Here is a 14,750-nt window from a genome sequence, read left to right on the forward strand (position 1 = left end):
GAGGTATACAGGCCCCAAACAGATTTCCCTGGGAACAGTCTGGCCCCAGTGTCTGGGACATCTCTGCTTTCCAGTCAAGCTTGACCATCTGGTCTTATCTAGAACCTACTCACACCCATTCCTGCACCTAGTTTTTAGCCCCGGGCAAGCAGCTCATAACACAGATGTCTTTGGCTCAGCCCCACATCTGTCTTGCTGCCAGTTTTCTTAGTATTTGCTGCCCAGACAGTTCACAGCTGGGCTGAATGTCTGTCTCAGCCTCCTCAGATCCAGGGCAGGACGAAAGTTACCGGCTTGGTGTGTTTTCACAAAAAAGCCAGAAAGGAGTACCTCAGTCACACCTCTGGGTTTATTCCTAAAGCAGCAATGAACACAATCATGTTGGTTCATGGCCCCCATACAAGGAGGGCAACGAGGGACTGGAGAAAATGCTGACCACTCCAGATTGGTGGATGACAGTGTGAATAAGCAGGGGAACTTACCTGCAAAACTCCTCTAGCTGCAAAACGAGTAGATTTCCATACAAGACAACCCCCTCCCCGAGAATCTTAAAGCTTTATATAGAGTTCTTAATGGGGTTCAGTCACCTATTCCATCCAAAAGGTCTCAACAGCCCCTTACTCTCTCAAGGCTATGTCCTAGAAACAGCTCCCAGTGTGGGCATAGTGAGCAGAATGTACATTTCAAGGATAGGGAGGGGGTGAGGAGCCTGGGTCAACTGGCGGTCCTGTCCTCTCCATGACCTCCTCCAAAAAAATTGGAAAGTCTTTGAAGTTTGCCTGAGTCTCCCACATCCTCTTTTGGAAACTTTTCCCACCCGGTTTCATTTCCTTTCATTTTGTAGGTGCCTCGGCCACCTTTGAACTCCATATACCATTGAAACTGAAAACTGTCTAATGCCCTCATTTTCACTTTGACTAAAACTTATTCATACCAATGTGTTAACTCCCTAATGCTTTAACACTTTTAAGCTTTTGACCTCTAGCTGTAGAAAGACTTTCTCTCCATCAGTGGCAATGAGTTAAAAAAAAAAACTGTCAGTTTCAAAAATCGAATATGTTAGTTATTAATATAGCTAACACTTTGTTAGTGCTATGTTCCAGACACTCTTTGAATTGTTTTAACATGTATTAACACATTTAATCCTTGTTAGCAATAAAATAGGCACCATCATTGTCCTTATTTTGCAAATGATTGAGTATGAAGCCATGAGTAGTAAAGCAATGTTCCCAAGGTCAAACTGTTAGGGAATGGGGGAGTCAAGATTAGAAAATACCAGATAATAATATTCCAGCTTTGGGGGAAAAGAAACAGGAAGTTAGCTACATAAAAAGTATAATATGGTTCAGTTCAGTTCATTTCAGTCGCTCAGTCATGTCTGATTCTTTGTGACCCCATGGACTGTGGCACGCCAGGCCTCCCTGTCCATCACCAACTCCCGGAGTTAACTCAAAGTCATGTCCACTGAGTCGGTGATGCCATCCAACTATCTCATCCTCTGTTGTCCCCTTATCCTCCCGCCTTCAATCTTTCCCAGCATCAGGGTCTTTTCCAAGGAGTCAGTTCTTCGCAACAGGTGGCCAAAGTATTAGAGTTTCAGCTTCAGTATCAGTCCTTCCAAAGAATATTCAGGAATGATTTTCTTTGCATGGACTAGTTGGATCTCCTTGCAGTCCAAGGGACTCTCAAGAGCCTTCTCCAGCACCACAGTTCAAAAGCATCAATTTTTCGGTGCTCTGCTTTCTTTATATCCCAACTCTCACATCCATACATGACTATTAGAAAAACCATAGCTTTGACTAGATGGACCTTTGTTGGCAAAATAATGTCTCTGCTGTTTAATATGCTATCTAGGTTGGTCATAGCTTTTCTTCCAAGGAGCGTCTTTTAATTTCAGGGCTGCAGTCACCATCTGCAGTAATTTTGGAGCTCCCCAAAATAAAATCTGTCACTGTTTCCATTGTTTCCCCATCTATTTGCCATGAAGTGATGAGACCGGATGCCATGATCTTAGTTTTATGAATGTTGCGTTTTAAGCCAACTTTTTCACTCTCCTCTTTCATTTGCATCAAGAGGCTCTTTAGTTCTTCTTTGCTTTCTGCCATAAAGGTGGTGTTATCTGCATATCTGAGGTTATTGATATTTCTCCTGGCAATCTTGATTCCACGTTGTACTTCATCCAGTCCAGCATTTCTCATGATGTACTGTGCACATAAGTTACATAAGCAAGGTGACAATATACAGTTTTGACATATTCCTTTCCTGATTTGGAACCAGTCTGTTGTTCCATGTCCAGTTCTAACTGTTGCTTCTTGACCTGCACACAGATTTCTCAGGGGGCAGGTCAGGTGGACTGGTAGTCCCATCTCTTTAAGAAGTTTCCACAGTTTGTTGTGATCCACACAAAGGCTTTGGCATAGTTCATAAAGCAGAAGTAGATGTTTTTCTGGAACTCTCTTGCCTTTTTGATGATCTAACAGACGTTGGTGATTTGATCTCTGGATCCTCTGCCTTCTCTAAATCCAGCTTGAACATCTGGAAGTTTATGGTTCAAGTACTGTTGAAGCCTTGGAGAATTTTGAGCATTACTTTGCTAGCGTGTGAGATGAGTGCAATTGTGCAGCAGTTTGAGCATTGTTTGGCATTGCCTTTCTTTGGGATAGAAATGAAAACTGACCTTTTCCAGTCCTGTGGCCACTGCTGAATTTTCCAGATTTGCTGGCTGTGTGGATCACAATAAACTGTGGAAAATTCTGAAAGAGATGGGAATACCAGACCATCTGACCTGTCTCTTGAGAAACCTGTATGCAGGTCAGGAAGCAACAGTTAGAACTGGACATGGAGCAACAGACTGGTTCCAAATAGGAAAAGAAGTATGTCAAGGCTGTATATTGTCACCCTGCTTATTTAACTTATATGCAGAGTACATCATGAGAAACGCTGGGCTGGAAGAAACACAAGCTGGAATCAAGATTGCCAGGAGAAATATCAATAACCTCAGATATGCAGATGACACCACCCTTATGGCAGAAAGTGAAGAAGAACTAAAGAGCCTCTTGATGAAAGTGAAAGAGGAGAGTGAAAAAGTTGGCTTAAAGCTCAACTGCCAGAGTCCAGCTCCAGCAGGTCCAGGGGTTCCCTCAGGATGGACAGCGTTGGCGATACGAATGAGAAGACACAGCGAGTCTCGGTGTTTCCAAGTGTCTCCCCAGTGTCTTCCAACTTTATTGTTTTTAAGACAGCTTTTATATTTTTTGTGGTACATAGAAACAAATGTAAAGTATAGAGTCATACCAATTCAGCTTAGTGGGCATACCAATTTAACTTAATGGGCATAAGAATTCAGCTTAATGGGCCAGCAGTTTTGACCTTCATCGAAACTGTTTGCATGTTTTTAGTTACCAAAAGCCTCATTTTGTTTACATCATCTTCTGGCCTGGGGGCCTGCTAACATCTTGTGACTCTCCATTGATAAGGGCTGATCAGTCAGAACTCTTTTGTGTCAGGCACAGCAAGAAAGAATTCATCAATAGAAAGTTTCAAGGTAAAACCTGTTTTCAGTAATTTACTCTATACCTTGAGCTTAACAGAAAAGAATGTAGTTCCATAAAGTCATAGAAGAGCAAGCTGAAGGTCAGCTCTAAGTAAGAATCATCAGTTAAATCTACAATTGTCTTATTATTTGTGTTAAAGCCAAACTTTTATAAATTTTTAACTATTATGCTTTCATTATATAGGCTAAATACGTTAAGGGTAAAAACATAGTGAGTAAATATAGACTAAGTAACAGTTTCATAAAGCAATATTTCTTATATTTCCTAACAAGCCTTTTTTCCTGCGAAGAGTTTTGTGCCCATAGGGGCTTTCTATGCGGAGGCTCTCAATGCTGTTTTATTATTAAGGAGCAGTCATGTATATTAGCTCTAAAGGCACAGGCTTATTTGTTAAACAAACTAATATGTTAGCAAAAGGAATTTAGATCAGCATACTCTATATCCCAGATAATTTTATTTAGGGTGCTACCATTCAGGGGCCTTGTTGATTTGAGGTTTCAAAATGATCTATTTTAGAAGGAAATCGGGAAAGGCCTTTTGCTTAAGTCAGAAAATAAGAAGAGGTTTTTTTATAGTAAACATCAGAAAGACAGATATCTTTAAGGTGAGCGCTGAGGCAGCCTTCCAAGAATCCCTGAGGCCTGAGAAGCCGTGCTCAATCATTCCTCTTTCCCATGACTCTGTCATGGGTGGGATCTCGTGGGCTGGCTCCCGGCACTCAACGTTCAGAAAACTAAGATCATGGCATCTGGTCCCATCACTTCATGGGAAATAGATGGGGAAACAGTGTCAGACTTTATTTTGGGGGGCTGCAAAATCACTGCTGATGGTGATTGCAGCCAGGAAATTAAAAGACGCTTACTCCTTGGAAGGAAGTTTATGGCCAACCTAGATAGCATATTGAAAAGCAGAGACATTACTTTGCCAACAAAAGTCCGTCTAGTCAAGGCTATGGTTTTCCAGTGGTCATGTATGGATGTGAGAGTTGGACGGTGAAGAAAGCTGAGCACCGCAGAATTGATGCTTTTGAACTGTGAAGACTCTTGAGAGTTGGAGAAGACTCTTGAGAGTCCCTTGGACTGCAAGGAGATCCAATCAATCCATCCTAAAGGAGATCAATCCTGGGTGTTCATTGGAAGGACTGATGTTGAAGCTGAAACTCCAATACTTTGGCCACCCACCTCATGCGAAGAGTTGACTCATTGGAAAAGACCCTAATGCTGGGAAGGATTGGGGGCAGGAGGAGAAGGGGACAACAGAGGATGAGATGGTTGGATGGCATCACTGACTCGATGGACATGGGTTTGGGTAGACTCCGGGAGTTGGTGATGGACAGTGAGGCCTGGCATGCTGTGATTCATGGGGTTGCAAAGAGTCGGACACGACTGAGTGACTGAACTGAACTGAGTGCAGCACTTTCACAGCATCATCTTTCAGGATTTGAAATAGTCAACTGGAATTCTGTCACCTCCACTAGCTTTGTTCGTAGTAAGGCTTCCTTGCTTGCTTTACCTCGCATTCCAGGATGTCTGGCTCTAGGTGAGTGATCACACCATTGTGATTATCTGGGTCGTGAAGATTTTTTTTGTACAGTGTTTCTGTGTGTTCTTGGCACATCTTCTTAATATCTTCTGCTTCTGTTATGTCCATACCATTTCTGTCCTTTATCGAGCCCATCTTTGCATGAAATGTTCCTTTGGTATCTCTAATTTTCTTGAAGAGATGTCTAGTCTTTCCCAATCTGTTGTTTTCCTCTATTTCTTTGCATTGATCGCTGAGGAAGGCTTTCTTATCTCTCCTTGCTATTCTTTGGAACTCTGCATTCAGATGGGAATATCTTTCCTTTTGTCCTTTGCTTTTCGCGTCTCTTCTCTTCCCAGCTATTTGTAAGCCCTCCTCAGACAGCCATTTTGCTTTTTTGGATTTCTTTTCCCTGGGGATTGTCTTGATCCCTGTCTCCTGTGCAATGTCACGAACCTCTGTCCATAGTTCATCAGGCACTCTGTCTATCAGATCTAGTCCCTTAAATCTATTTCTCACTTCTACTGTATATTCATAAGGGATTTGATCTAGGTCATATCTGAATGGTCTAGTGGTTTTCCCTACTTTCTTCAATTTAAGTCTGAATTTGGCAATAAGCAGTTCATGATCTGAGCCACAGTCTGCTCCCCATCTTGTTTTTGCTGACTGTATAGAGCTTTTCCATCTTTGGTTGCAAAGAAAATAATCAATCTGATTTTGGTATCGACCATCTGGTGATGATAATATGGTGATGCATCATAATTTCACCACAATAAGTGGTGTGAGGGAAATGAACCAATATTTCAATTGATTAGTTACTTATACTAACTAAAAGGGTCATTTCTTTATTGCTTATCATATTTCCTTTGTGAGTATACAACAGAATGATTGCTGTGTAATCATTAAAGGAATACTGGGGCAAAACACAGGGAATCCATGTAGATAATTTGAAAAGTTCTTTCTGTTCTAGTAGTCTGTGAAAGGGTCTTGTTAGTTTTTCTGACTATATTTTATTATAGCCTGTTGCTCTAGTAACCTAATCATCTGATCACATCGTAAACATTAAATGAAAAGAAAGAATAAGGGACACCTAATGTCCACTGTTAATCGTCTTAGTTTTGAGCTCTATTATAATTCAGCTGGTTGTGAGTTGACTCGTGAGTCCTAATACCTGTTGAACAGTACTTCCACTTCAGACAGGGACTCCAATCTGATTCAGTTCTAGAAAGGATAGTGTGTACACAGATATGAGGCATCTGGAGCCAGAAGAAAGGGCTAAGAATAGCGCACCTGGCAGCGATGAGGTATCAAAGCTTAGAAACCTTGGAAGTGGAAATACGCTTATGGGCAGAGATGGAAAGAAGACCCAGATACCAGGAGGAGGACAAGGAGACCAGGAACTGTAAAGAACTAATTAGTCTCGGCGAAGAGTAATACCAAGCATCTTAGTGAAAGCTAACATCAAGAAGAGTATGCTCACACAAGTGATCAGGGTACATCCTTGTGAGGCTGAAAGGCAAGCAGCATCAAAAGTCCAAGGTATCATGCTGAGAGGTGTACAATGCCACTGTTCTAGTTCAGAAAACCAGCCTCATCTAAATATAGTATAGCAAGCACCCCCTAACAGGCCTTCTGGCCTCTAGCATTTCCTTACTCCAAACCGTTGTTCAATCTAACTGTCCTCACCTCCCATCAACACAGACATAACCAGAATGACCATTTTTAAATGCAAACTTGATTACATCAATCCCAAGATATATATCTTTTATTGCTCTCCCAATGCTGTTAGAATATGAACACCTTAGGATGACTTAAACCTTCTTATAATCTAGATTCTGCCCATTTCTCTGGCTTCTTGTTCTATCTCTCTAATTTTTCTCCTTTCTCTAGATGGAGTTTCTAGTTATCTATTTACTATTAACTTCTACCTTAATTTCATACCCATCAAAGAGTACAGTTGATAAGATTTCAATCTCTTGACATTTGTTTTGGTTTGCTTTAAACCCCAGTGTGTGGCCACTGGGGGTGTTGTCCCATGTCATTTGAAAAGAATATATACTTTGCAGTTATTAGGTGAAACGATCCCCTATGTTTATAAGATCCAGTTTCTTAATAGTGTTATTGAAATCATCTATATATGCTTATTGCATTTTGTCAGTTTCATCAGTTTTGGAGAGAAAGTATGTTAAAATCTCCCACTATGATTGGAAATTTTGATTTTGTCAATGTTTCCTATAGTGTTTTTAAGCCTATAAATTGAAGTACAAACAAATTCAGAATTATTATATCATTCTGGTGTGTGTATGTCTTTTTTGATATGAAACATTCACCTTTATTTCTAATGATGTTTATTGGAGATTAGATTTCTTTTATTTGGTATAATGACACTTGAAAACATGGGAGTATACTTTACCTTAAAATTATTTGTGTTTTTACTTTCAAAGTAAACTTTTTTTTTAAGTGGCACACACTTACACTTTTTTTGTTATTCAGTCTAGCAACTTTTATCTTTTTTAAAAGATATTTGTTTGTATTAATTGGAGGATAATTACATATTGTGATGGCCTCTGCCATACATCAACATGAATCAACACCTTTGTCTTTTAGTTACAATATTTACTTTAAAATTTTAATGTAATTATTGGAATATTTGGTTAAAATCTGACATCTTACTGCCTTTTTTATTTGCCTCACATATTGTATGTTTCTGCTTGGGTTCACATGTCACAAAATTTTGTGTTACAAGCAAAGTCAAATATGCTGAAAACAATATATTAATTATAGAATCTTATGCCAAACACGTATATAGTACTTTTCAACACTTAGCCTTTATAATTCCGTATTTTAGAAGCAGTTTGCCTATAGGATACAGGCTTTATCATAACTAAAGTCATTGCAATCAAAACCAAGTGAAGCAATTGGATTTTGGACTGATTTTGTATTCATAATCTAAGCCAAAGTATAGATATAGTAGATAGTTATAGTAGACCCATAAAATTACAGTATTCTATCTTTATGATTATTATTGGGTAATTTTTATACATTTTTAATTTTTTACTGCAAACTTTGTGGGAATATACACTCTGAAATAATGAAATAAATTATAATATGTTAACTATCTTTTCCAAGAGCCAGACTATTTCAGTATAATATAATGAGGGAGCTGTTTGTGAGGGTTAGGAAGCCTTATGAAATTTCTGGAAGCCAATTCTAACCTAAAATCAAAATGTATGGTCATTATTTGATATGGAAGGGAATACCAATACCACAGCTTTTATTATAATTCTGTTGTAAACAACTCAGTTGAAAGGATTCCATTTCAGAGAACATCTAAGGGAGTCAGAAAAATAGTTTGATTTTATCCAGGAAGGAGAAGACAAAGAGAAATCACTACTTCTTTGTTAGATGACTTAAAAAACATAACAAAAATCTCCCCAAATCAGATACTTCAAGTTTCAAATAATTAAAAAAAAAAAAACAGCAAGAAGAAAGGAGAGAACATTTATCTCTTTGTTGTTGTTCAGTCACTCAGTCGTGTCCGACTCTTTGCGACCCCATGAACTGCAGCATGCCAAGTTTCCCTGTCCTTCACCACCTCCCAGAGCCCACTCAAACTTATGTCAATTGAGTCAGTGATGCCATCCAACCATCTTGTCCTCTGTTGTCCCCTTCTCCTTCTGCCTTCAATCTTTCCCAGCATCAGGGTCTTTTCCAAGGAGTCAGTTCTTCGCAACAGGTGGCCAAAGTGTTGGAGCTTCAGCTTCAGCATCAGTCCTTCCAATGAATATTCAGGACTAATTTCCTTTAGGATTGACTGGTTTGATCTCCTTGCAGTCCAAGGGACTCTCAAGAGTCTTCTCCAACACCACAGTTCAAAAGCATCAATTCTTCTGTACTCAGCTTTCTTCACCGTCCAACTCTCACATCCATACATGACTACTGGAAAAACCATAGCTTTGACTAGATGGACCTTTGTTGGCAAAGTAATGTCTCTGCTTTTTAATATGCTGTCTAGGTTGGTCATAGCTTTTCTTCCAAGGAGCAAGCGTCTTTTAATTTTATGGCTGCAGTCCCCATCTGCAGTGATTTTGGAGCCCAAGAAAATAACGTCTGTCACTATTTCCATTGTTCCCCCATCTATTTGCCATGAAGTGATGGGACCAGATGCCATGATCTTAGATTTTCGAATGCTGAGTTTTAAGCCAGCTTTACTCTTAGAAAACCAAAACGCAGTTGTAAATAAGTTCTGTGTGTGTGTGTGTGTGTGTGTGTGTGTGTTCTCAGTTGTGTTTGACTCTTTGTGACGCCATGAACCGTAGCTCGCCAGGCTCCTCTGTCCATGGAATTCTCCCAGCAAGAATACTGGAGTGGGTTGCTATTACCTACTCTAGAGGATCTTCCTGACCCAGGGATCGAACCCATGTCTCTTGCCTCCTGCATTGGCAGGCAGATTTTTTACCACTGCACCACCTGAGAAGCCCCAAATAAGCTGCTGCTGCTGCTGCTAAGTCGCTTCAGTCGTGTCCGACTCTGTGCGACCCCATAGACGGCAGCCCACCAGGCTCCCCAGTCCCTGGGGTTCTCCAGGCAAGAACACTGGAGTAGGTTGCCATTTCCTTCTCCAATGCATGAAAGGAAAAGTGAAAGTGAAGTCGCTCAGTCTTGCGTGACTCTTAGCAACCCCATGGACTGCAGCCTACCAGGCTCCTCCATCCATGGGATTTTCCAGGCAAGAGTACTGGAGTGGGGTGCCATTGCCTTCTCCGGACCATTTCTAGTCTCTACTTTATAAATACCTAATGTTTGCGCTGCTTCACTACTTTCACTTTCCTGTTTCTTTTTAGTATCAAAGGGGTCCTTCCCAGAGATTCTGTTCAAATCACATTTGCTACATTTCTAGCATTCACCAAAATTTAAAATCTTACTGGATTTTATTCTTTACCAAGAACCACTTTTTTTTTTTTTACTTATAATCACTTGGGGAGTGTTTCTGTCTATGAGATATTAACCCGTCACCACAAAGCCAGATGGTGTTTGGCCTCAGCTGAGGACTACTCTTGGCTTAGACCAACCAAGTGACTGGCTCTGCCTGCTTCCTGGCCTCTCAGCATCCACTATTTATGTTTATGCTTTAACAGAAATTACAAATATCTGTGTGCCAGACATCATGGGAAATGCCAAAATTAGTGAAACTATAAATGTTAAGGCTGAAAATGCCAAAACATTTTTTCCCTAGAAATATAATTTCTGAAAATAAAAAAAACAAACAAAAAAACTGGATGATATGGCAGCAAATATACAAAGATGTAAACTGATTCTGGATTTTAACCAGCATATCTTATTAAAAACACATTCCAAAAGACTATGTCATTTATTTTTATAGTGACATTCTGTGGATTTGGATAAAAAACAAGGTATGGACTTCCCTGGTGGTTCAGTGGTTAGGAACTGGCCTCCCAATGCAAGGGACACAAGTTTGATCCCTGAATCAGGAGGATTCCACATACCTTGGGACAGCTTGCCACAATTAGAGAAAGCCCTCACATAGCAAGGAAGACACAGTGCAGCCAAAAATAAATAAATAAATAAAATAAAATTTTAAAAAAGCAAGGTATGTTTGGAGAATCTCGAAAACCTCCTACTCAGCTCTAAAGGATATCCCTTAATAGTGAAAAAAAGATACCAGAAATTACATTAGGGAGTCTATATTTTTCAGAAATATTAATAATGGGGACTTAGCCAGAGGGTCAGTGGTTAAGACTCCATGCTTCCACTCTAGTGCCATCAGTTCAATCCCTGGTTGGGGAACTAAGATCCTACATCCTGTGCAGTAGGGCCAAAAAAAAAAAAGGTATTAATAATGATGATATCCTAATGCTTATTATGCTCATAATCTTGACATGCATGACTTGCTGTTTCCTTAAGGTAAATTTCCAGAACTGTTGGCACAAAACCAAGCACTTCAAGGAATTTAAATATACAGTTGACCTTTGAACAATGAGATGAGGTAGAGAGGTTTGGAGGCATGGACACCCTCACGTAGTGAAAAATTCCTTTATTACTTTAGAGTCAACCCTCCTATATGGCAGTTCCATATCTTCGGATTCAATCAACTGTGAATCTTGTAGAACTATAGAATGTATTTGCGGGAGAAAAGTCTGCATAGAATCTGTGTAGTTCACACTATATTGTCCAAGGTTCAGCTGAATTTCATATCGTCATATAACATAATTAATGATTTCATAAGTTGCCTGTAAATATGTATAGTTTAGTTCATGAATCAAGGCTTCCCTGGTGGCTCAGATGGTAAAGAATCCACTTTCAGTGCGGGAGACCTGGGTTAGACCCGTGGAGGAGGGCATGGCAACCCACTCCAGTATTCTTGCCTGGAGAATCCCCATGGCCAGAGGAGCTTGGCAGGTTACAGTCCATGGGGTCGCAAAGAGTCAGACACAACTGAACAACTAAGCACAGCACAGCGCAGGTCATGGATCAAGTACAGAATTCAGATCCCTAAAAGAGTATTTAATTTTTACAATCCAGTTTTCTAGAACTAAGATTTCTCCTAAAAGCAGTCAGGGATTAAACCAGTAGAGTAAAAACCTCACTGATGAAGTGTCAGTTGATAGGGGGTCCAAATACTAATTCCAGTAGTTATTTGTTGAAGAAACTTGAGAAAGTCCAATATTCTTTCTGAACCTCAGTCTCATACTTAAAATTTTACATAACTAGGTGATTTTCTGGTTCTAATTTGGCTTTGTGATTCTGTGATGGAAGTGGGAAATTTAAAACGTCAATATGCCCATTTACTTTCTCCAAAATCTCCTTCTGTCCTTGTTTCATCTGTGAAGTGTAAAATGTGGAAGGTTTCCTTTGGTTTAAATTTCCTAAAGAACAATGAACTTCCTGGATTTATTCCTTACATAAATAGATATTAAATGCGTAGAACTCGGATCTTAAAAGGATAAGTAGGGCACCATCACCTCTCCTGAGGAACTCAACCAGTCGTGAATAAAAAACATTATGTAAATGATAACAGACTAGCAACAACAGTTTCTAGGGATGGATAACTGAACCTTCAACTAGGACTGCACAGATAGACTTCTCAAGTGAGGTACCATGTAAGCTAAATTTCTAAAGGTATACAAGTGTTTACCAGGTAGATAAAATAGACAAGTATTTCTTGGCAAATGGCATGTGAAGATATATGGATGACCAAAATATTTAGTAAATTCAGAACAATGATTACATCTAATTTATCACTAGAAGAAAAAAATTGCGTTGTCTTTTGTGTTGTAAAACAATTGGGTGATATGGAGTTCTTATGCTGTTCAAAGTATTATTTATCATATATTCAACTTTTGTCCATTATAGATTGTTTCCAAAAAATAACTTTTTGTGGTATATTTGTTTATTGTAAAGAAAGTTCCAAATCCTTCTTTGGTTTTTATCCTCATTCATTCTTAATATTCATCAATAATACTAAGGTTTTCTCTGTTCTAAAGTATTTAGTTCTTCTAACTTTCTTTTAAAATTATGGTTAATGCCACTCCATGCAGTAGCCACCAGATGGTAATGAAGAGCAGTCTAGCTTCGTAGTCTTCTGTAGACCAAATATAGTAATATTACTATTGTGTCATGTTATGCGTCCCTAGGTTTGTTTTGAAAATTTAGCTCCAAATGCTGGGTTGATGGTCGATCAGTATACACCTGTGATACTTTAGTTGTTTACTTTGTGTGAATCTGATTTATGTGTTAGATTGTGTATTGAGGTTTAAAAAAGCACTGAAAAAGACATACAAATATCCGACATGCCTGTCTTCATAGGTTTTTGGTATTAAGCATTTTAAAAGGCTAAAATATTTGTGTCTACAATGATTAGCGAAAATAAACACATCCTTTAGGTTAATTCAATTTTTCTTCTAGTTATGAATATATTTTAAATAAAGGGTCTCCTCATATCACTAGTAAAAAAAATTGATAAAATAAAAATAATGTAAATACACACAATAAATGGCATAAGATACACAATGTATTCCACATCTTTACTGCCTAGACTTATTCAGTTGCCAAATATATTCACTATATATGGTTTTTGTTAAAGTTTATAAACCAGATGGCAATATTTTTTCAAAAAGTTAAGACCTTTCTTTCCTTAAAGAAAGTTAAAAAGTGCTTTATTTGAATAATTGTATTTTATATAATTTGGGGGGGTGCTAGTTTTTGAATTCTCCAGAATTTCTGTAATGAACATGTGTTATTTGACTGATATAAAAATCAAAAAGACAAAATGCAAATAGAGTGATTTATCTAGAGCCTCAGTTATGACTCATGTATGTTTAAGATTTATATGTGTTCACATATCACTAGTGAGCCCTTACCTGTGTTAAAAAAAACCTGTCCATTCTAAGAACAACAATGGCAGCAAGATATCTTATTATAAGATAATATTCCGGATTCTACAATCATTTCATACTACTTATTCGGGGAAGGATTTAGTGGCATTTGAAAGGCAAGAATATGTTTACTTGTTGAATGGATACAACATTAAATATTTCTCATACCCCAAAGGTTCAACAAGCATTTAGTCTTATATTACCATACCACTTGTGTTAGATTAGAGTTCTGCAGAGAAACAGAACCAATAGGAACTGAAAGAGAGAAAGAGATTGATTTTAAGAAATTGGTTCACACAATAATGGAAGCTGGCAAGTTCAAAATCTATAGAATGGGTTGGCAAGTTGGCAATCCAGGGAAGAGTTACAGTTTAAATTTGAAGGTCTTCTGGCTGAATCCTCTCTTCCTCTAGGTAGGTCAGTCTTTTTTTCTTTAAGGCTTTCAAATGATTGGATGATTTACTCAAAACTTTTGATTTAAATGTTAACCTCATCTAAAAGATACTTTCACAGAAACATCTAGAATAATTTTTGGCCAAATATCTGGGAACTGTAGCCAAGCCAAGTTGACACATGAAGTTAACCTTCACACCACTGGTGTAAAATGGTATTCGGTTTTTCCATGAACTATTTCAGGCATAGAGAAAAGTATATATGACAGCTAGTCTTCAAAGATGGCCAGTCAATGAACCATGCCTCTCATGGGTATAATTATTTGCATGATGTGTTTTGGTCCTGTAACTTGATTTGACCGATACAATGCAATTGTGGTGACAGTCTGTCTTCCAAGGCTTGTTTTTAAGTCTCACAGCAGCCAGCTGCCATGTAAAAAAGTTTGGCTGTCCTGAGACCATCATGTTGTGGGGAAATCCAAGCTAAGTAAGTAATGAAGCAAAAGACAGGAAGAGAGGGATCCAGTCAGCCCTGCAACTGCTTCAGGTATCCTGGATGTTGTGTCAGTGACGTGAAGCCATAAGTTATCTTCATAGCCAGCTCAGTCACACCTTTAGATAACCGCAGCCCCAGTTACCATCTAACTGCAGCCCCAGTTATGGCAACAAGGTGAGGCACTTCCAGAAGTGCCAGTTGTTCTGGGAGAACTGCCAGATGAGCCTGGTCATACCATGAATGCTGAGAGACAGTCATAAATTCTTGTTTCAAATCAGTGAGTTTTGTAATGGTTTTTTATATAGCAAAAGATGGTCAGAACAATACCTAAAAGTAAGATTATGAAGGCTCAGGTCTTTACCACTGAATTTGTCAGTATGTAACATTTTGC

The sequence above is a fragment of the Giraffa tippelskirchi genome, chromosome 1 (genome assembly GCF_054371585.1).
Source record: "Giraffa tippelskirchi isolate mGirTip1 chromosome 1, T2T-mGirTip1v1.2.pri, whole genome shotgun sequence".
Lineage (NCBI taxonomy): Eukaryota > Metazoa > Chordata > Mammalia > Artiodactyla > Giraffidae > Giraffa > Giraffa tippelskirchi.